At 41.3% G+C, this 22,592-nt stretch overlaps 1 protein-coding gene and 1 long non-coding RNA gene across 8 annotated transcripts in view; both read right to left on the bottom strand.

The window, feature by feature from the left end:
* The window catches only part of AUTS2 (activator of transcription and developmental regulator AUTS2), a 1,184,853-nt gene that overhangs the window by 1,044,888 nt on the left and 117,373 nt on the right, over nt 1–22,592 (bottom strand).
* LOC146404401 (uncharacterized) lies at nt 8,655–12,876 on the bottom strand. The gene is made up of 2 exons (XR_014840378.1): nt 9,653–12,876; nt 8,655–9,510 (listed from the first exon to the last, which is right to left on the bottom strand). It is a non-coding gene; the product is annotated as an uncharacterized LOC146404401 (long non-coding RNA).

The raw sequence follows: 22,592 nt of genomic DNA, 5'->3' as shown, positions 1-22,592 counted from the left end.
GGGCAAAATAAAGATATCTGAGACAACTAAAAAAAGGGCATTTACCACCAACAGACACCAGCAAAAGGAAATGAAAGATATTGTGAATAAAGAAATTGGTAAACATAGAGGTAAATCTGAATGCCATCTATAAAAAGGATAACAACATCTAATTTGTGTGTTTTTAAAAAGGCAAAACTAAAATATTGGACTTAGTTACACGGAGGGAGGTGCTTAGTCTTAAAGGGTGTTCACCTACATTGTCCAAGGGGATAAGATTATGAATTAATTTAGAGTGTATGTGGTTTTATTTCAAGGGGAACAAGAAGAAGAATATAATGTATATCTTCATATTTGAGGATGGAGGGGTGAAAGGAAATAACACAAATAAGGGGGGAAATGGGGGTGTCAGGATGTGAATCTAGAATGCCAAGCTCCCAGACCATTTGTAAAACAACCAGCACACTACACGCAATTAGCTCTCAGGGAATCACGCACAAGTCCTTAGGAAACAAGCCTAAGATTACTGCTCGTCATCTTTTCTCAAAACACATGAAGATTAAAGATTCAAGTCCTCAATGGAACAACTTGATGAGAAATGACCACCACAAGCCATACTGTACCCCTTTCTGGCCTTTGCACAGGAAACTTTTCTAAACAGGTTGGAAAGTCAAAGAAATGGTAACTAGAATAAGAATTTCTGGAGTTCCTATTGTGGCACAGCAGAAATGAATCTGACTAGGAACCATGAGGTTGCAGGTTCGATCCATGGCCTTGCTCAGTGGGTTATGGATCCAGCGCTGCCATGAGCTGTGGTATAGATCACAGACGCAGCTCAGATCCTCCACTTCTGTGGCTGTGGTGTAGGTGGGCAGCTGCAGCTCCAATCTAGCCCCTAGCCTGGGAACTTCCATATGCCACAGGCGCAGCCCTAAAAAGAAAAAAAAAAAAAAAGAACTTCTTATAGCTAGAACTATCCAAAGCCCATCACTATTTTTAATTCTGGCTAAAAATTTAAGATCCGTATAAAACCCCTCATTTTCTCCCATCAAAGGAGCAGCACTAACCTTCCACCTGGACTCTGCATCACTCTCCCAATGAACGTACTTTTAAGTATGCCATTGTCAAGAATCTTTAATTATGTTTCACAATTGTGTCTTTTCTTTCAATTGCCCATAATTTCAACTGCAGGGCTTCAGAAGTAGATTAAATAAAGATAAGCTCTTGTCAATCAGAGCTGGCTTCTCTCCCCCCACCTCCTCTGGTTACTAGTTCTAAATGCTGCCACTCAAGGAAAATCTTGCACATCAGCTGTCATTCATTCCTGTCTAAATGATGCTGGTCAGACTTCATTAGGAACAATGTCCTGATCAAAAGCTACAACCAATCATGTCCACAAAACATGAAGAAGCAGCTGGTCCTGTCTAGCTGGCGTCTGGCACAATTCCCACTCCTGGAGGATACATGCAAGACCCAGCCACACCTCCCCAGGGCCAAAAAGACAGCTAGTCATGTCTCTGCTACACTGCAGGTTGTTGTAAACTGCATGTCTTCTGCTGATTTTGCCCTCATCTCACTGTCTCAGTAAAGGTGGTCTCAGATTTGAAGTCTTCCTAGACACAGAGACAACTGGGAGTGCAGCAGTCCTCTCGTTCCTTAGCTGGTTATGCCACTGAGGGACTGAAGTAAAAGCTGCCTATTTATTTCTGATCCTCCAAAGAGCAGGTTCAACCCTCCCCTAATCACCCCCCGCCCCCAAACACACATACAACAGACACCACATCACCGTATCTGTGCACTCTCTCATAACATGTCAAATACACCATCAAGGATCTACTAAAGAAACAGAAATCTGACAGTAAAAGCTTCAAAGATCTAATTCTTTCAATTCAAGTGCTTATTACCATTGTTAATAACAGTTGTTTAAATGGAAGAAATAGGTGGAGGATTTTTTTTTTTTAATGCACCCCTTTAAACACTTCAAGAAACAGTGAGACAGAAACTGAGTAGAAACTGATTTGGGGAGTTGTTTTGTTTTGAACTTGCAAATTCTTCATCCTCTGATTGGACTATGCTGTCTGTCCCCAAGGTAGAGTACAGAAAGCCACACACCCCAGCTTCTCCATGCCAGTCATGCTCTGAAGTCCCAGATGTGGGCACCCACATCAGGAGCCTGACTGTGTCAACATGCAGGTGTAGAATGACTCAGAGGTGGGCTGTTCATACAGGAAGAGGCAATTGCCTGGGTTCATAGTGAATCAGAAGTTCAGTTATTAGTAAAAGAAGTGGTTATTTAAATGTATGATTTCATCCTAATTAAAACTAATGGGGGAGAGAATTTGCATTTAGCTGCCGAGTAAATAGCTCTCTGTTACTCACTTTTAATATCTGAAGGGTATTAGCAAGATAAGATTTTCAGGGCAGGAGGAGAGGGAGATGAAGTTGGTAGATTGCCGTCCACCCACCCACATACCTTGCACCATACTGCACCTCCCCTTGAACCCCCAGTCAAGATCATAAGCTTGGTTTTAAACCATATTCCTTTCACTTAGTGCTTTTTAACAACCTCCACCCATCCACCCCTCAGGCCAGAACCTAATAAAACATTCCATCTTAGAAAGCTTAACAGTCCAGTACACCTAACAAAACCACCCAGGGATACCAGAGAGCATCCTGCATGCACATTAATAACTGCAGGATATCTGATTAGGAGAATGCGAAATAAGAAGCCATTAATAGCAGCCCTCATCTCCCTCCTCCACACTGATTACCAAAAGAACAGCAGCAGCTGAATCACAGCTAAATCCTATTCACAAGGGACCTGGGGCAACAAAGGGAAAAAACCGTTAGAGTAGTGCTTCTCAAGGGAAGCTGCTTTAAGTCATTTTGATTCTAGCGTCAATCATGCTTTCCACAAACCAACAAGCATGTATAACACAAGCAAAGACTAGATTCCTCCCCTCCCTCCGTGGGTTCAGCACAGTGTACCCAGCATACTTAATTGCCCTGCCAACCAAACTGCTACTTGCACAGCACCCAGAGGAACTCCTAGGTCCAAAGACACATGAGGCTTGAACATTTACCCTCAGAGCACAAGCAACATCAGCCAGGAGATGGAACCGCTGGCATCGGGGCAGTCTACTTCTGCACTCTCAGAAGAGTAGGCTAACCATGTGACTTTGAACAAATGTTTTACTCTCTCTGTGCCTCAGTTTATGCATCTGTAGCATACCTGTCCCCTGGGGTTACTGTGGGACTTGAAGGAATTAAATCACCACAAGCACTGGGAATAGCACCTCAAGTGTTTTTGTGTATATGCATGCCTGCACATACACTCTCTCTCCCTCTTCTTCCTTTCTCCCTCTTTCCATAATAGAGGAGAAGGTAGGGGAAGGAAGGAGAAAGGAACAAAAAAGGAGAAGTGAAGAAAATTCGACAGGAGGAAAAAAAAAAAAAAAACATACTGGATCTAAGTATGGTGGCTTAAATATCCAGATAAGGAACCCAAGAGCTAATCCCTCACCCGCCCCTCTGCACTGAAATGTACCCCCCCCCCCCCCCCCGCAATCCCAAATCTCTAAGTCTCTCCCTTTCAAAAGCACAGCTTTCCCCTCCTGGCTTAGCAACAGAGAGGCCAGAATTCTCCTTTGCTGCAAAGAATCTTAGCAAATAAAAAAAAAAAAAAAAATCATTAGAGTTTCCATAAACACAGTATTTTGAGACTGATGAGAGATCTGCGGATTCCCAAACTTTCTGCAAGTCAGAATGAATTTGCTGGTAGAGAGCCAATGTTTCCAATTTGAGTTGGCAGAATATACCTAGTTAGGATGTTTTCTCAATGTAATTAGCAATGCACTGTCAATGAGCAGTTTAGCTATTGACAATACCTGTTGCAATTTAATTTTAAATGTCAATGACTTGTTTGGGTTCACTCTAACAGGGCTTTGATACTTGACAAACACGCATCCTAGAACAACAGGATGGATGATGAAAACGAGGGTGAAGGAAATCAATAGGTGCAGTGTAAGATTTTTTGCCTTTCAAATCTGCCCCGCCCCTGTGATGTGGATGTGCCTGGAGCAGGGCTGGCTCCTTCCAGGAGCAGGCTGGGAAGTCAGGAAATGTGTCACTGTCACCACCTGCTCAACTGGAGCCCACTGTTCCTAAAGGGACATGGGTATGAGGAGCAGGCCTGTGTTAGGACACAGGAGACCTTGAACAAGGTCTGCCCTAATTTCGTCATCTATCAAAGTAGGACGATTGGGAGGACTCCATAAACAAACGTAATATAGAAGTACTGAGCACATCGCCTGGTAACGTGGTAACCGCTCAATAAATGTTGGCCTCTTATTGTTATTCAACCAAGCTAAAGAGCTGTTACTAAAAAAAAAAAAAAAAAAAAAAAAAAAAAAAAAAAAACAAACACCTCACACATTATAGCAGGGTGTCACAAATTTATGTGACCTTGAATGTGACATAGGGCCTTGAGGAAAGCTGGCTCAGCCACAGAAAAACTGAGGAGGGGTGGCATCCACAGCACAATAGGAAGAACAGCCCTTTTCTTGTGCACACCTGCTCTCAGGACCCATGAGAGCTCAGCATGGATGCTGCCTGGCGCTGCCAGAACCTGAGGTTTTCCAAGAACAACCCCAAATCTGGGTTTTAATATTATATTTCCTCATCTTTTAAGTGGTGGCAACTGCCACCAAAATCTTTTAAACACCAGATAGGCCAAAGGAACCATGCCCGTGGTGGGAACAGGATTATGGACTATAACAGTGTGGATCTCTCCATAGACCATTCCTGGGGAAAATCCATCCAAAGTTTTTACTCATTTCCATTACAAAGAAACCCTTACCAGAGACCAAGCCACAGAGAGACCCACACAAGTCTGGCGTGTTCTCTAAATCACAGGACAAGAAGTGGCTAGGCCTTCGGCAGGTGCTTCCTTGCAGACGTACGGTCTGCTCACTGAGAAGGGAAGTGGATGATTTATGAGCTGCAAAGGTGATGCAAAATGCTAATCAGTTCTTAGCTGACACTGGGTAACACAAGCAAATTTACATCTTCTCTAAAATAATTCAACTGCTTTTCATGCATAATAGCGGGCAAGGATAAAGATGAAGTGATAACACTTCAGAGGCCTCACAAAATATCCCGATTAATCTAAGCCATAAACCTACAACAAATCCTCAGTTCTCTCTGCAAACAGGAACGTACCACAGCAAGTGAAAATCACAGGAAATATCTGAGTCAAATCATCAGCCAAGAGATTTCCCAATTCGTGCGCCCAGGGAATTTCACTCTTTCTGACACAACTTTGGTTTACCACAATATCCTTGGTCTCCTAATTCCCCTTTGCCAAACACAGACTGGGAAGGAGAAGATGAGAGCCATGGAGTTGAGGAAGGATGGCCATTGGTAAGAAAAGGCATGGAACCCTAAACAAATGGGTGGCTAAATGAGAATTCTCTAGGACAACAGGGGGTGAGGGTGAGGGGTTGGCAATGTACCACTTAGGTAACCTTCACCTTCTTGAAAAAACTCATGTATTCAATGAATATTCACTGAGCATTTGCCAATGTCAGGTGCTGTTCTACATGCTGGAAATGTGGCACCAGAGAAAAAAAAAAGTCTCTGCACTCACATGGCTTCCATCCTTGGGTGATTCATGCTAAGATCTGAGACTTCATCTTTGAAGCAGCTATCATAGACTTCCTGGTCAGAAAGGATCTTAGAAATCTTCTCATGCAGCACTGAATGTGAGATACAAATTTCCTCCAGAGCTTTCATTCAACCCACATTTCACTAGCCCTGCCCTCTGAGCTGCACTCCTATACAATCTGTCTACAGCAGTGAGCCTTATGAAGCTCCCAAATGCCAGCGGTGGGGCAGGGTAACGGTGGGTGTAAACTGCGCAGCCACCTCCACTGAAGGGAACTCCCCCCACTGCAGGGAGCCCCAAGCTTCTACTGAAGAGTCCTACTAGCTCTGGGAAGAAGAGAGGCTCAACTTTCTCCTGGCCCTCAGCTGGCTTTCACTTGAGCACCCCTGTTCTTCCTCTCTTACTAACTGGTAGTCTAAGGCAGACTTCTTTGGGGAAAAATAATAGCTCCCCCAAACTATAAATAAGTAGAAGGTAAAGCAATATCTCATGAAGGGTGCAGGTCTACTGGTCTCCCCCATGATACACATTTTTTGCGATCGGCATCCGCCTATTAGTCCCAAGTCTGCTGGGGGCCAAGGGGGTGGGGGGGATATCCACGGAAAGTGTGATCCCTTCTCTTTAAGATACCTCTGCAAGTGTCCGAAGAGAGCACCTGGGTTACCTCCCTTTACACCCTATTCCATCATTTGCAATGACAGATTTGGGGTTCCTACCCATTTGGATGCCTCTTTATTTTTTGCCCTTGTTACTGATACAAAAAACTACGTACAGAAGTATCTGTTTTGACAGTGATATTGTCCTACAAAAAAAAAAAAAAAAAAAAAAAGGTTTTGTAGGAGTTTCCTTGTGGCACAGGAGGTTAAGTATCCAGCACTGTCATTGCAGCAGTCCAGGTCACTGCTATGGTGCAGATTCAATCCCTGTCCTGGAAACTTCGATACGCCACAGGGGCAGCCGCAAAAATAAAGTTTTTGCAAAACATTTTAAGACATCCCCTCACAAAATCACAGACTTGACAAAGAATAGGAAAAAGTGTATCCTACAAATTGTCCATGGAGACTTGGAGATTTGAGAGGACAAAATGTAGTTGCCTGAATATCAAATGTGCCTGATCCTAAGAATCAGATTTCTAGGTCCTATCCCAGACCTGTTGAAGCGACTTGAAAATTAATTGAAATTTAATTCCCTAGGGAAATGCCTGGAAGTCTGAATTGTTAATATATGCAGTGTGTGGCTCCTATTTATTACATAAATATTTTATTATAAAAATGTCTACAAAATCAAGAGTTTGAAATACAGAAAAACAACACTCTTAACACCTGCAGCTTTAATAAAATAAAAGGAAGATTTTTATGACTTGCTCCCTCTCATATGATTACAACATATGGGTTTCCGCTTCTTGTTCGTAAACCTGTCACCAGTTCCCTCTGCTCCAAGCCCCACTGATGATCAAGGTAGAATCTGGTTAACACAGCACACTGAAGACTCCTCCATAGGAAGTGGGGAAGAAGCATCACTGTGTCAGACAGACTCTCAACTGAGAAGACCTCAATTTATACAAAATCTTTTCAGAGCCCTTATAATCTCACTGACCATCTGTAGCACAGAAATGAATCCTGGAATTGGAGGTACTAAGTGGTTACATGGCAGTAGATGCTCTGGAGACTTAAAAAGAATTTTCTATCTCTACTTGAAGAAGTCAGTTAAGAACCTACCATTACAGGGAACACTCCCCCCTGCCCCAATATGTAAGTACTTAGATATTAGAGGGCCAAATAAATTAAAAAATGTTTTAAATCAAAATATCTAGCTTGGTCATAATGATATATATAAAACCCAGATTTCTCCAGCCATGATCTGTAATAGTAGCCCTACTACCTAACCCTTCATCATACCCCTCATCCCAAACAATTCGAATTCCACAGAGAAAAAAGAACTCTTATTTACCTTGAAGCAGATATTTTTAAAAGCCCCCAAGCACCAGAAAAGACTTTTCCCCCTTATTTAAGACACTAAAAAAAAAAAAAAAAAAAAACTAAAGAGGAATAGAGAATTATTATTGGCACTTGAATCTACAACATCAGAAAAATGGCAGCCCTTCAAACTTCACACGTGGAAGAGCTCTTCATTTTAAGCTGAAAATGGGAAATTAATTTTCAAGTCTCTTGTCTAAGAGACAGCTTTTAAAAAGGTATTAACCTACATTTGGAGATTAATGCAAACACAGCCATCTTGTTTTAGTGGGTACAATCCAACTTTTATTAAGACAAAGACGGATTCAGAGTAATTAAGAGCTTGTCCAATATCCAGAATTTTATGACTCTAAATATTAGCAAAGCTGGCATTCTTACCAGCTTCGCCTCAGAGCTATTGCATTATAAATCCTTGGTAGTAATGAAACACCAGCTAAAAAGAGGCTGAATAAGTCTCATTTAAAAACCAGCCTTCCTGTGGAGAACTACCCTGACTTTAATATAATGTACAGCCCTTCTCAGAACATTAATACTACTGGGGGAAGAAAAAAGTGAGTGGTTTGGGATTTGCTACTGAGGAACCCCAAAGAAGATAAACAAACCACAGGAAGTATGTTTTAACAATGCTAAATGTTGAGAGACTCCCTGGTGCCAAAGTCTAGGAAAACTTTGCTGATGGGGAGTGCCAGGGGGAGACAATACACCCCCATTGGGGATGTTGAGGTCCTGTTATCTGGGAGGCTCCTCCCCAACACTGCTGTTCACCCAATGTAGCTAAGTCCTGAATACTGTTTGTTTGTTTAAATTAACTTTTAAAAAGTTAACATCTCATTTTTTAAAAATACCCCAATGAAGTTTTCTCTTCTGCTACTTACATTTTTTTTTTTTTTAAATGGTACCAGGCTACATGTAGCATTGACTTCTCCCTTCTCAGGAAAGGTTTCACTAGAGTCACCACATTCAAACCTCTCTCTACCAAGTGGATTGAGGGGACATGCATGGAATATTACCACTGTATTAAAACTGGTCATTACTTTTTCAGACTTCATAAAATCAAAGGCTCTTGGATACTAAGTTCCTCATGCAAATTTCTCCTGTACTTAAAAGGCCACCAAAGAGGGAATCACATAGGGACTACACTACAGCTTAATAAAAAGATTCCTGTCTTCTCTTTCAGCAAATTTGCCACCCCGCTGACTAAGGTTCCTGTGCTCTAGCCCCCAGCAGTGATTACCTTAAAAGTAGCCCGTCATCGCTACCATCGTAGGAGAGAAGGGACATAGAACCTGTGCACCTCACCTGAGCCAAAGCCAACTCCCCACATCCCAAGAGTACAGAAAGTACCTGATGGAACAGCCTAGATGAAAACACATCCGCCACTCCATAAATAGCAGAAACCAAGCTGCTAAGCAGAACTGGCTCTGTTCTTCTCAGAGACATCCTTAAGTGGAAACTAAACCCCAATCTATATTCAAGGAAATAGCACTCTTCACCTTTCTCTGTCTACTAGGCACTTCCCCTCTACATAAGAAACAACATCCTCTTCCTTACACAAAGCTTAATAAAAACTGTGCCAGGAAAAATACAAAAATACATTTAAAATTGATGCATCATGCTTTCTTGGACTATTTAATGATACTAACAGAATATAATAATGTGTCTCTTAGGAGATTAACAAAGGTACCACTTCCCAAAATGAACAAAGGGATTTTGTAATTAAATACTTTTGCTTTTTTTCTCTATACATGACTTTACTTTTTATTCAATACGGAAATGAATACCTAGTGTTTGGGCCTTATCTAGTGAAACTGACCATAGCCAACATTGTTTCTGAATATCAAATTGGAAAAAAAACAAAACAAAACAAAACACGGGACACATAGAAATACTCTGTGGTCAACCAGGAAAAGAAATTCCGAGGGAAACAAGGCTGATTAGGGCAAGAGTCTTCACAGAGCCAGCATTCCAGCACTTGCTGAATGTTGAGTCTCCTCATATACCTCCCTCTGGACTGACCACAGAGCCCTCATACTCCAAAATCAGCATTTGCTCACTATAGATTAAGTTTACTCTCAACGTAGATACAGAACTGAACCTGCTCTGAGCACCTATGTATACCTATGCCCCACCTTTACAACAGCAAAAAGCAAACACTTCAAAGGCAAACTACCAGGATATTAAATGAGCTACCATAACATCCTTCATGGTGACCAGATCCCAAAGAAAAGCCTTCCCCCCACTTTTTTTGGGCTGTACCCAAGGTATGCAGAAGTTCCTTGGCTGCGCCCAAGGTATGTCAGGGATCAAACTCGCAGTGACCACACCGTATCTTTAACCTGCTGAAACATCAGGGAATGCCACAGTTTTCAGTCTTGAAATGAACACATCTTGATACTAAAGTTAGGAATTGGGTCCACAGTCTTCCCATCAGCCTCCAACCCCCAGTGAACATATACTTTCTAAGCACCAACTACTGAGCTAATAAGCACAGTGAGGTATGGGGGAAAAGACATTTGTAATTTGCTATGTGAAGTGCTTCTTAACACATCACTAAATCCTCACTAGAAATTTGCTACCTGTCTTACAGATGAGAATGAGTAAATGATGCATCCTGGGAAGGCAGAGAATGACTAAGTTCACTTAGATAATAAATTGTAGCGCTATGGCTCTATTCCTGATTGGTCCAGACCCTGTGTTCCAGTGCTGTGTAGAGAGACAACCCAGCTGAATAAGACACAACCTTTGTACTCAAAGGGTTTTAGAGGTTAATTTAGATAAGGAGACAACTGGCATGAAGGCATATGACAAATGCCAACTGAGTGTACACAGCTACACCGATAAAAGGAACTCTCTTATGAAAATGAATACAAAGTCCAAGGAACATTTCAAAATCTGTTCTGTACAAAGTACCGAGATTCACAAATGAGAAAGAACAGGTTAAAGAGCTCTATAGGTCATCAGTATCACATAAATGTTAGCTGTTAATAAAGGTAATAATACCAGTTATAACTTACTTGGCATTTGCTATGGCTCAAGCACCATGCTGAGAGTTTCGCATACATTTTCTCTTTTTTTTTTTTTCTTTCTCTTTTTTGGCTGACCCACAGCATATGGAGTTCATGGGCCAGGGATCAGATCTGAGCCAGAGGTGCGACTTATACCACAGTTGTGGCATTGCCAGATCCTTTAACCCACTGTGCCTGGCTGGGGACCAAACCTGCTTCCTGACGCTGCAGAGATGCTTCCAATCCTGTTGCGCCACAGAAGGGACTCCACATTTTCTTATGTAATTAAATGACCCATCAATGTTATCCCCATTTTATAACAGGAAACTGGGGATAGAGAAGTTAAATTACCCCAGAGTCACATAAGTAAGTGGGACAGCTGGATTAAACAAGTCACTTCTGTCAAAGACCGTGTTTTTCAACCACTGTCTCCAGTGTCTCTATCTCCTGAAGTCATTTTTGTTATACAGTCTCCGAAGTCCTAAGCACTCAGATCTGGTGCACATACTGTGTATTTCTGATGGGCATCCTCAACTTGTACATTTTTCTAAACCCAGATCCCTAATGTCCACAGTTAACAGGGCCGTGGTTAATTTCCAAAAATAAAGCCACCAAAGATCCCATGTGGTCTCTAACTACTGGGGGGGGAAAGAAATTCAAGAAATGATGGTATACACATATTAAACAAAGGCTACAACTACTTGGTACTTTAAACACTACTGAGATTCTTAACAGTGCTTAAGAGAAGACTTAAATGCATTAAAAAAAAATCTCTGTACATTTGTTATTCTCATCCCGGCTTTGTAGATGAGTAAACACAGACTTACAGACACTACCAGAATGTAAGATAGGAACTCTGTTTCTCTTCCTCTCCCAAAACCTGTGAATAACACAAGCTCCTGATTTTTTCTTTAACTTTTTTAACTTACACTTTGGTGTGTATCCCCCACCCCACCCCCCTTTTTTTTTCCTTCTTTTATTTTTCAGCTGTACTCAACAGCACATGGAAGTTCCTAGGCCAGGGATCAAATCCAAGCCGAAGCTGCAACCTACGCCACAGCTGCAGCAACTCCAGATCTTTAACCCACTGCACTGGACTGGGAATTAAACCTATGCCATCACAGAGACAACACTGGATCCTTAACCCACAAGCTCCTGATTTAGCCCAATGTTCCTCACTGCACTGCAGGTAAGAAGAAGGTAAATGAATCTACAGGAAGTCAGATGGATCCATGAAACTCCTTTTAATTAAACCATAAGAAATACTAGCGGGTAAAAAAAAATGGTGTTAGACCTTTGAAAAGATGACAAATTTGTCCATCTTAAGGTAACAAAAGAAGTAAAAAAAAAAAAAATCAACAACATAAATTCCTTTAAAATTAAAAACTATAATAAATAAGAAACCATAAAAAGTATTCACGGAAAACACTGCAAAGAGTTAGAGTGTGTGTGTGTGTGTGTGTGTGTGTGTGTGTGTGTGTAAACATAAAGTTCACATCAGTTAAGAAAGAACGTAAATGGGGTTCAAATTAGCACACAAAAATAAAGGGAAGGTACAACTTTTCAGGGATAGAGTTATGAAAGAAATCCAGTAGCTTTTTACCTCCAAAAATGTAAATAATGGTATTTTTAAGGCAAGTACACTTTATATTGCTAATGACAATACACAGTGTAAAAGTAATATACAAGCTGTAAAGACAGTATGCACTGAAAAACTCTTGAAGCAAAAAGGCCCTCGGTTATTATTCTACAACAGAGAATCAATCAAAGAAATTAAGGAGGGAGGATTTTACACAGTACAAGTAAGTTTTTGTGATATAACAGCACAAAATTTAAAATACCCACCATTAGAAGACATAAATTATGGCACAATTTGATGTACTACTGTGTGGCCATTAAATTATTAAGATAATATAGCAACACAGGAAATGGCTTTTTTAATATTAAACAAGTAGAAAATTATTTGATAGGATTATACCTCCTTTGTCTCTAGGCCTTAGAGACAAAGCCTAGAAATCAAGATATTACCGGGGGGTGGGGGGGGGGAAGAGAGACAGGTCAGGAGAAGATTTCTTTCAAAGGAGTCTCTGAATTTTTTTCCTCTTTACAAAAAACATTAATAAAAGAAATACTATATATGTGTGCTGTTAAATATAATGGTAATTCGAGAAAGGAAAGTGGCTCTCCTCCCACCCTCTGCCCATCTGTTTCCCTGCCTTGAAGAGAATATATAAACAGCCACAGCAACGCCAGATCCAAGCCACGTCTGTGACCTACACCACAGCTCACGGATGGCAATGCCAGATCCTTAACCCACTGAGTGAGGCCAGGGATCGAACCTGCATCCTCATGGATCCTCGCCAGATTTGTTTCCACTGATCTGCAATGGGAACTCATATATATATATATATATATATATATATTTATTTATTTATAAAGGAGTTAACATATACTAATTTCGAAGCTCTAGCTTGCCTAAGATGTCTCACCCCTCAGAGAAATGAGGTTTGGAGATGGACATGGCATATATGAATTTTACTAGAAACAAGAAAATAACACATGCCACACACACAAAGATAAAAATATATCATCAATACTTGCTTTCTGTGAGCACTGTAAAATCCAGCTCACTAAAGGATTTTCCATGCTGTTTCTACTAGGAAAACACTCAAAAATCTAATGTTCATCTGAATTTTTTAACACCCCATAGCAGGTAGATACTGGCTATTTTCTAGAGAAGATTTTCCATAACACTGAGCAGAAAGTTGAGATTAAAGCTCTGTCAGCTCTGGCTGAAATTAATTCTCTACAGCTGTTTAGAGAACTTGTCTCTCAGAAAGGACTCAGCTGACTAGTTCCAACCTCTCCCTCCAAAAAGGAAAATGTGTCTTTAAAAAAAAAAGGAGTTCCTTTCATGAGGACACAGGTTCAATCCTTGTTTGGCCTTGCCCAGTGGGTTAAGGATCCAGAGGACACAGGTTCAATCCCTGGCCTTGCCCAGTGGGTTAAGGATCCAGTGTTGCCATGAGCTGTGGTGTAGGTCACAGGTGTGGCTCGGATCCTGGGTTGCTATGGCTATGGTGTAGCTCCAATTGGACCCCTAGCCTGGCAAACTCCATATGCCTCGGGTGCAGCCATAAAAAGCAAACACCTGCCAGCCCACCTAGCCTGTATATTCCCAAAGCACAGTTTTCTTTTTGTCCCTTTAAAGCCTTTTAGGGAGGGAGGCGGCACTTCTGACAGAACTACCTGCCCATGGGAAGAATGGATGAATCAATGTTTGCATAAAGACATTAAAATTTTTAAAAAGGAAAGAAAACCGTCAGAGAGAAAAAAAAAAAAAAAATCTCCGCACAATCATTTTAGGTGCCTATGCAGTTCATTATTATGCAGATTTCACAAACATTTCCCTAATCCAAGGGAAAGCTATTCTGTAAAAGCCTGTGTTTACCTGCTTTACCAACCAAGAGTGTCCCTGAGCTTTCAAGCCTCTGGAGTGGGGCTCTATTTGTGACTGGCTAAGGGTGAGGATTATCCTGAGTAATCAGTAATGGTAGCTGCTTCAGCAAGAGGACTGCAGGTGCCGCAGGAGAGAGAACTTTCCTAGACCACTTAGCTTCTCACTCCCCTTCAACTTCCCCTCCTTCCATAAACACTGACAATCTCTTCCATTTGGGGATCCTACTTCAACTCCTACATACACATTCCATCCCGGTAATCTATGACTGAATTTCTTTCTTAGGGTACCACACAAAAAGAAATCAAGATCAGTACTCAACCTCTGCTGCACTTGGAATAAGCTACTGAATTTAACAAATACGTGGGTTCGACCTCCAAAAGATTCTGATTTAACTGGCATGGAGGATGGCTTGGATATAACAGGATTTTGTAAGGCACCCCATGTGGGTTGTTTTTTTTTTTTTAGAATGTAACATTTTGATTCTAAAATTTTATATGAAAAGCAAAGAACTTTGCATAGTCAAAACAATTCTGAAAAAGAACAAAGTAGGGGAATTCACACTATTGCATTTCAAATACTATAAAGTTAGGTAATCAAGACAGTGTGGTATCAGGAGAAGGACAGACAAATGTGTCAATGGAGCAGAACGAGCCTAGAAATAGACATAAGCAGAAATAGACTAAAAAGGGCAATTGATTTTCAACAAAGGCACTAAGGATATTCAATGGTGAAAGGGAAGTGTTTCCAATGAATAATGCTAGAAGAACTAGATAAACATAAGGGAAAAAATGAACCTTTACTCTTATCCCACACCACACACAAAAAATATGAGATGCAACATAAACCAAAATGTCAATGTATATAAGTGTAAAGAAGAAAGCAAGGGAGAATATTTCTGTAAGCTAGCTGAGTAAAGATCTCTCAGGGCACAAAACATACAAGGGGAAAATAAGATAGACTAAAACAATCTACAAGTTCTGCTCAACAAAAGACATCCTTAAGAAATTGAAAAGACAAGACACTAACTGGGAGAAGTATTCATATTACATATATCTGATAAGGGCCTTGTAGCAGAATATACAAAGAACTCATAAATCAGTAACAAAAAGGACAATCCAATTTAAAAATGGTCAAAAGACTTGAACACCTCACAAAAGAAGACGGTGTTCAACACCATTAGTCATCAAGAAAATGCAAATTCAAACCACAATGAGATTATCATTTTATAGCCACTAGAATGGCTCGAATTAAAAAGATGAACCACACTAAATATATTTGAGGATACAGAGCAACAAGAACTCTCATGCAATGCTGATGAAGAGTATAAACTGGTACAACCACTTAGGAAAAGGGGTTAGCAGTTCCTTATAGAGTTAAACTATATACTTTATGTACCCAACAATTTCTTCTAGGCATCTAAACCAAAGAAATGAATATAACAGGATTTTGTAAGGCAAAACCTGTGTCCACAAAAATAAAAACACCTTGTACAATAGAGCTTTATTTGTAACACTCCAAAATCTGAAACAACTCAAATGTGCCTCAAGAGGGAAGCGGTTAAACAAATGGTGGTGTATCTGCAATAAAACAACAACACAGAACAATCTCAAAAATATCACGTTTAACAAAAGAAGCCATACACAAAAAAGGACGTATTTTGTGATTCCACTTTTATTAAGTTCAAGAGCAGGGAAAACTAAGGTATGAGGATAGGAATAGGAACAGTGGTTGCCTCTGGGAGGGGGTGGAAAGACCCTGAATAGAAGTGAAGACTAAATACCTTTTGCAGGTGATGGTCATGTTCTCGAACTTGATGGGTATGTAGGTTACGTGAGTGTATTTGCCAAAATTCACTGATTTCTGCGTACACTTAGGATGTGTACATTTTACTACATGCAACTTGTACCTAAAAGAACCCCAGGTGATCTTAATTTGCGGCGAAGTTGATAGCCACTGCAGGGGAGGTGCAGGGAACAAATCTAACATCTCTCCTGAAGCCTCCTCCTCCTTCCGGCTCTCTGTCAACCAGCATCACAATGATTTCTTGTGCAAACCAATATTGTAATTGTTCGTATCCAGCCTTTTCATGTAACACTCTACATACTGCATCTTGCTGCCCAAATTCTGCATGTACACATATGTCACACGGGATACTGATTAACTGACCTGATCCTGGTACTTCCACATCACCGCGCACATCAGCTCCAAGAAATACTGAAATCTGGCAGAGCTGCAACTATTGCCAGCATATAACTCCCCAGGCACATCCTCCCCTGGAGTTTGAGCAGACAGCCTTCAAAGAGCCTGCACTCTACCTCTCATTTGCCAACTGCCCCTAAGACAAACCCAGGCTTCCAGGAACACTGTACTTGCTCCTTTCGGGACCCAAAAGGAGGCAGGGACTTCCTCTTGCTAGTCTCTCTCCCTGGAATGTCAGGCCCTGCCCATCTACACGGCATACTCTCTTCTGGGCTTTGAAACATCATTATCATGTTGCCTCCTTCATGAAGGTTTCTCTGATCTGTGCCCAAGCTGCAAATGTCCCCACTTCCGTCTTCTCAGAGTACTTACTGAGTATCTCTAGCACATGTGGTAGGCAATGTGCTGGAAATAACAGCAGGCCTGTCACATTCTTACAGTCATCTATTTGCAAGATAACTATGTTTACTTTTCGAACTTTTGTACCTCACTCAGGTGGACCCTGTGAGAGCTGCAGGGACCACCTCTTATTTAATGGTGGTAAATTCTGGTATTCAGCAAGTGTTTGATACATTTCCATTAATTTTACAAAAGAATTAATACCAATACCATACCACCTTTCCTCAACAGTAAAGTCAGCTGGGACAAAGGACAAAACAGAAACAAACCCAAAAAGTGACTACAAAGGAGTATCTTTTAAGTTGTGGTGAAGATCTACTTGGGTATTATGGGAACTCTTCAGACCTAACCTAACAAATTCTTTTCAGAATATCAAAGATTAATACCAACACTTCAGTTCTTAAATCTTTAAAAAAAAAAAAAAATTCTCCTTCTGATGACATTTTTTCTAATGCTATTTCTATTTGCTGATGTTATAAAGGTCTAGGGCAGTTGCTTGATACTTAGATATCTGAACTATAACATTTGTTTTTTCCTTTTCAGCCATCCCAAGGCATATGGAGTTCCCAGGCCAGGGATCAGATCCAAGCTGCAGTTGTGACCTACACTGCAGCTGCAGCAACGCAGGATGCTTAACGCACCGAGTCGGACCAGGGACTGAACCTGTGTCCAGAAGTGCCACAGTGGGAACTCCATTAACTACAACAAATAATTAATGAAAATAATACTACACATCAGGAATGTACAACAGATGTCCTCTCTGGACTGCACCCCTTAGAGTGGCTCCTCTTCAATCACGTCCTTCATCCAGTTGTTACTCCACATGTCTCACATTCACAGCCAGTTGACAATAATAATCCCAGTTGTCGATCATAATTTGAAATTCTTTACAGAGAGGGGGAAAAAATACCACTGGGGGATTTTCGTGGTTGTTAATATTTATCCCTAAGCAGTAATGTTCAATCAAGTCTTTTTCATTCAGCTCAGCAAAACAAACCAGAAAGTTAACCAATTCTGTAACCTTGAATCCTGATGCTACAGTTTTTGCTTTCTGCGCCTTTAAAAGTGCAATGTTTTCATTTCTCTGCAAAAGTGCTGATCCGGGGAGCATAAGACAACAGCACTCCTGTGGATATCGTTTGTAGGGGAAAAAAAAGGAAACTTGAGAGATTAAAGAGACAACTCCCTCAAAGTCCAATGATGAAACACTTCACAGTCTTTTGAACAGGAACATCTTTGAAATAACCAAAAATCGAAACTAAAGATTCATACAGGCCAAGGTCTATGGCAAGTTACTCTATGACACATCCGCCTCTCGGAGTTCTTAAAAGCCAGTGAAATGGTGAAATCACGGAGTCCAGGGTAGAAATGGAGTCAAGACATCATCTCATCATTGTACAAAGAAACCAATGGTCAGAAAGGAAACATGACTCGCCCATGGGGATGTGACATCTAACATCGGTGGCAGGTCAGGGGTGACATCCAAGGTGGTCTGCCTCCTGGTCGAGTGATTCTTTTCTCCTCCTTACCAAGACCCCTCGGTGACCCTCAAGCACTCCGTGGAGACCTCCTTTGGCTGCTAGGCTCCACACCAGCCACGCTGCTTCTGTCGTTTACTCCTGAGCCTCCCCCCAACACCCCGCCGCCCTGTTCACCCCCACCACTGTGCTGCCGACGTCAATCCTCCTTCCGCAGGATCCCCAGATACTGCAGAATGCTTGGCTTGATGTCTACTGTAGCTGACTGTGGAGGAAGACTGCAGCTACTCAGCCACCTCACTAAAATACCATTAGGGTGTAATGAGCTGTTTCGTATACAAGGCCAGGGAACTGGGGTGGGAAGCTCTACAGCCCATCCCTGACCCCCTAAATCATTTCTAGCACTCTGCACCCAGTCACTTTCTGACACAGCAAGCAGAAAAGGCTTGGCTTTGGCAAGCTTTCTTGCAAGGCCTTAAAAATGCCAATGACTTATGAGGAAGCCAGGAATAACATCAACTAACATTTAAAGAGCATGTACTGTGCGCTGGTCCTTGATCTAAGTGATTTACACGTATTTACTCATGCATTTCTCACAACTACCCTATGAGTAGATACTATTTCCCATTTTACAGGGAAATAAGTATCTTCCCCATGGTCACATAACAAATAAGTAGCAAAGCTGGAATTAGGACCTAGGTATTCAGGCTCAGGAACTGCACTTAAATTAGACACCTAAGCTATTCCATCCTTTGCCCACATTAAAACTCTACCAAATGCCTTATTTCAAAGCAATCTTTATGAAACACTTCTTTCCTTTCCCCTTCTCCACGTGAGGAAAGCATTCTAAAAGGTAAGGTTTCCCAACTTTCCTAAAAGATCTCAGAGAACGATACAGCCTATATAACAGTCCACATCCAGAGCAGACCACAATTCAGTGACTCCAAATGACCAAGGCTGAAGTGGGGCTGGTGCTGGGGGAGGTGTCTCTACAGGAGCTGCTGTGAATGATGAAGGCAGTAAAAACCAGGATAAAGTGTCCACCCGCCTGGTACACAGCTCCTTGGAACAAGAACTGCTGTGACCTGCAGGAGCATATCCAACATGATCAAATTCTCCCTTTTGCTTCTGCAATGCTCTGCAGCAGCTCTCACCAACTGCTGACACAGAATGTGTTGTGACATGGAGTATATAAGCAGCAGAAAGTCACTCCTCTCCTGTCTGCTTTCAAAACTGTGCAGCCACCTTTTAGAAATGGTCATGTTTTCTGGGGTGTGAGTGGCTCTGACAATTTGGTGATGCCATATTCCAGGGAAAAAAGCAATTATAGATCTATCTCTCCATGTGTGTTGGGGGTTGAAAGGAGGTGATGAGAATAGTTAAGTTCTACTGGATTGATACCTTTTTTTTATAAAAGGAAAGGACTCCTAATACTACCCAATATTTATAAAAGGAATTTTCATAAAATTTCCCAAACAGTGTATCTGATGTAGTCCCATCAACAATGGAAGCATATTAACAAAGCCCATCCATGAAAGGGAAACAGAAGAACAGGTAAACGAATTGTCCAAGCCTACACAGCTGCTAAAATGTACAAGCAGATTAAGAATCCCTATCCATTTCATGAGGTATTTTCCAATTAAAGTTTTCTATTCTATGAACCAAAACTGCCTTCTCCTCTCCTTGTGTCCCAGTGGTACAGCTTCACCTCTACGAAAAAAAAAAAAAAAAAAAAAATGAACGGCCTCAAGAGCTACTGAAACAGTCTTTGGCCTTTAGCCACCAGCTATATAGAATATATCATCTTGGATCCATTAGCAAAAAAAATTGCTTTCCATACCCCTGTCCTTCCATGTGGGGACCCCAAACTTTCTCATGCCTCTCAAGGTGGGGAAAATCACATCCACCCATTCTCTACATCCGACCTCTCGCTACACCTACCCCTTCTTCAATTACTCGTCCATTGCCTCCTTCAGGCTACCTTTTGGATACTGGTGCTTCCATGATTAAAGAGTTTCAGGCTCAGCACTTTCCAAAAGGTAAAGTACAACTGCAAGAACTTCCCCAATTGGATCTCAACATACATATCAAATATCCTTCCCAACCACACTCGCCACTCCTGGGTCAAGCCTCACCACGCACCTGTGCTCTAGCAGCCACATCCAACGCACTGAAGAACTTCCCAACACAAAACTCATTTCTAACTCTCTGCAACTATATTCAACCCCTTCTGTCAGCCTACAATACCCTTCCTTGTCTCGACTACCAAAAAGAACTCCTTGTAACCATGCCAGCTCCAGTCTCCAGTTGTGTGATGACTATCACGTCACAGCTTATTTCTCCAAGCTCATGCACTCTGTGCTGAGGCCATTATAATTATTATAATTATACAGCATATTACATGATATAGGAGAGCAACAGAGTCTCCTTCTCATTCCAGGCTTGTATCACAGAGACTCCCTAAAAATCCACTTCACAAATGTATATGCATTAGGAGCTGGGTGAGTAAAACATACCGGGTCTCAACTCTCATGGAACTTATTCCTACTAGAGAGAAAAGGGGAAAATATTCAACAAATCAACATATGCTTGAGGTGGCCATGTGTGCTGTGAAGAAAAGTAAGGTGGAGTAAGGGAAGAGTGTTTGCTTCAGATTATCAGGAAAGGTCTCCCTGATAAGGGAGCATCTATCGGAAAATTGAATCAAATGAGGGAAGGACCCTTGAGGGTAAGAGTATCTTAGAGAGAAAGAGAAACGTGACAGCTCTGGGCAGAGTGACTGCACGGGGCAATATCACCGGGAGTTTACACCTTATGCAGCACACTCCTCATACCCAGACCAACAAAACAGACCCTGGTCCTTCTGAATCTCCTCTGTTAATGTTCCTCTCTGTTGACCAGACTGACAACTAGAGGCTCTCCTGTGGACTGGAAACCCTGCTCACAACACCTTGGTCTTCTCTTATTGCTGCGCTGCTCTAAGTCTTTCCTTGGCGCCTTCATCTTCCACGGCTTTCTCAAGGTGAACTCCATTTCACCGTCTTCAGCTTTTCTTCTGAATAAAGCCTAGAAAATGCTGTGGTCCTACTTCCTCATTTTTGAAAACATTTCATAGCCTTTTCTGCTGCAGTTCCCAAAAGATCCTAATAAATCTCCTTGCAATACATCGGGCAGCCTTCTCCTTGAATAATAACAGCAAAGGCTATCTGACTTCTTAACCAGGATTTTCCTCCCTAAAAAAACAATATACCGACACCTTACAAAATTCTGTCCATTTTTCCCTCTGTTACTCTAAAGTTCAACTGCTATGTGCCTCCACAATTATTTCATTTCAAAGAAAAGTATCTTTGTTTAAGCATAGCTAATATATGGACTTACGAATTTACTCAAAGGATAAATTGGGCATGACTTTGGTTATACATGGATTTTTCACTTTAGAAAATGATTCATAATAGTACTACTATAAATGGCAAGCTCTTCTATTTCATCCTAAATTTAGGCGTCAATTTTCACACAAATCTTTGAGGACACATCATTAAGTCAGGTGAAGTATATCTGTACGATGAGATCTTCCTTCCAAGAGCCAGGCCTGGACCCCCGTATATTCTTGGGAATATTATATTTAACCACTACCAATTTGGGCTGATTTATAATCATTCTATTGTGAAAGGCTGTAATTCCTTAAATGTATGTTTCAACACCAAAACGTCTAAAAGTTGAGTACTATAAACCCATCAATCTAAGTAGTCTCCCGCTCTCTCCTGGCTGGGATTCCAGACTTATAATTGTTCAGGTAGCCAAGCCATATGTTTCCATTTTTCTTACCCACATTACCATGCCAAATTACTTAAACACTGTTCTCTGCCACTTCTTACAGAACTCTTCTTGGACTTTTTCTATGCTCACACTGTCTGATCATCAATTTGCATGTCAGTTCCTTTTAATTGGATTCCATCCAACCAGAATTACAGCTGCCTCTCTCTATGAAAGAATAAAGTGATTTTTTCCTTCAACAATGCCAGGGTCCCTAGCAGGGAATCAAACTGTCACTCCACTTGCTATTAATTATCCTGAGCTACTCCACTGTTTCCCTTCCTTCGTGAAGCCCTGAACCATACTCCTTCCCCCTGTGATTAACAGCAGTCATGATGATGCCTTATATCCAATGAGCCAACACAAGAGGGAAATCCAGGCATCAGGCATGGATGACAGGCAATGACAAGAACGTTCTTTAAGCAGAACACTGAAGTAAAAGCAAAGTCTCTTACACAAAATAAATGAATTCTGAGGTTAAAGGCTTGTCTTATACGTTTCTAGAGCAAAAGATCTCTCAACATCCCACGGCAGTCCATTGCACTATCTCAATCCACGGGGTTAAGTCAGGTTTCCTGATACCTAAATCTCTTTAGCCACAATATAAGCCTGTGATTT

The sequence above is a fragment of the Sus scrofa genome, chromosome 3, assembly GCF_054392235.1.
Source record: "Sus scrofa isolate SSC_HxYL_T2T_F1_AM1 chromosome 3, Sscrofa_HxYL_maternal_Yorkshire_Landrace_v2.0, whole genome shotgun sequence".
NCBI lineage: Eukaryota > Metazoa > Chordata > Mammalia > Artiodactyla > Suidae > Sus > Sus scrofa.
Note: the sequence above shows the minus strand (reverse complement) of the source record. Positions and strands in the feature narration are given on the sequence as shown.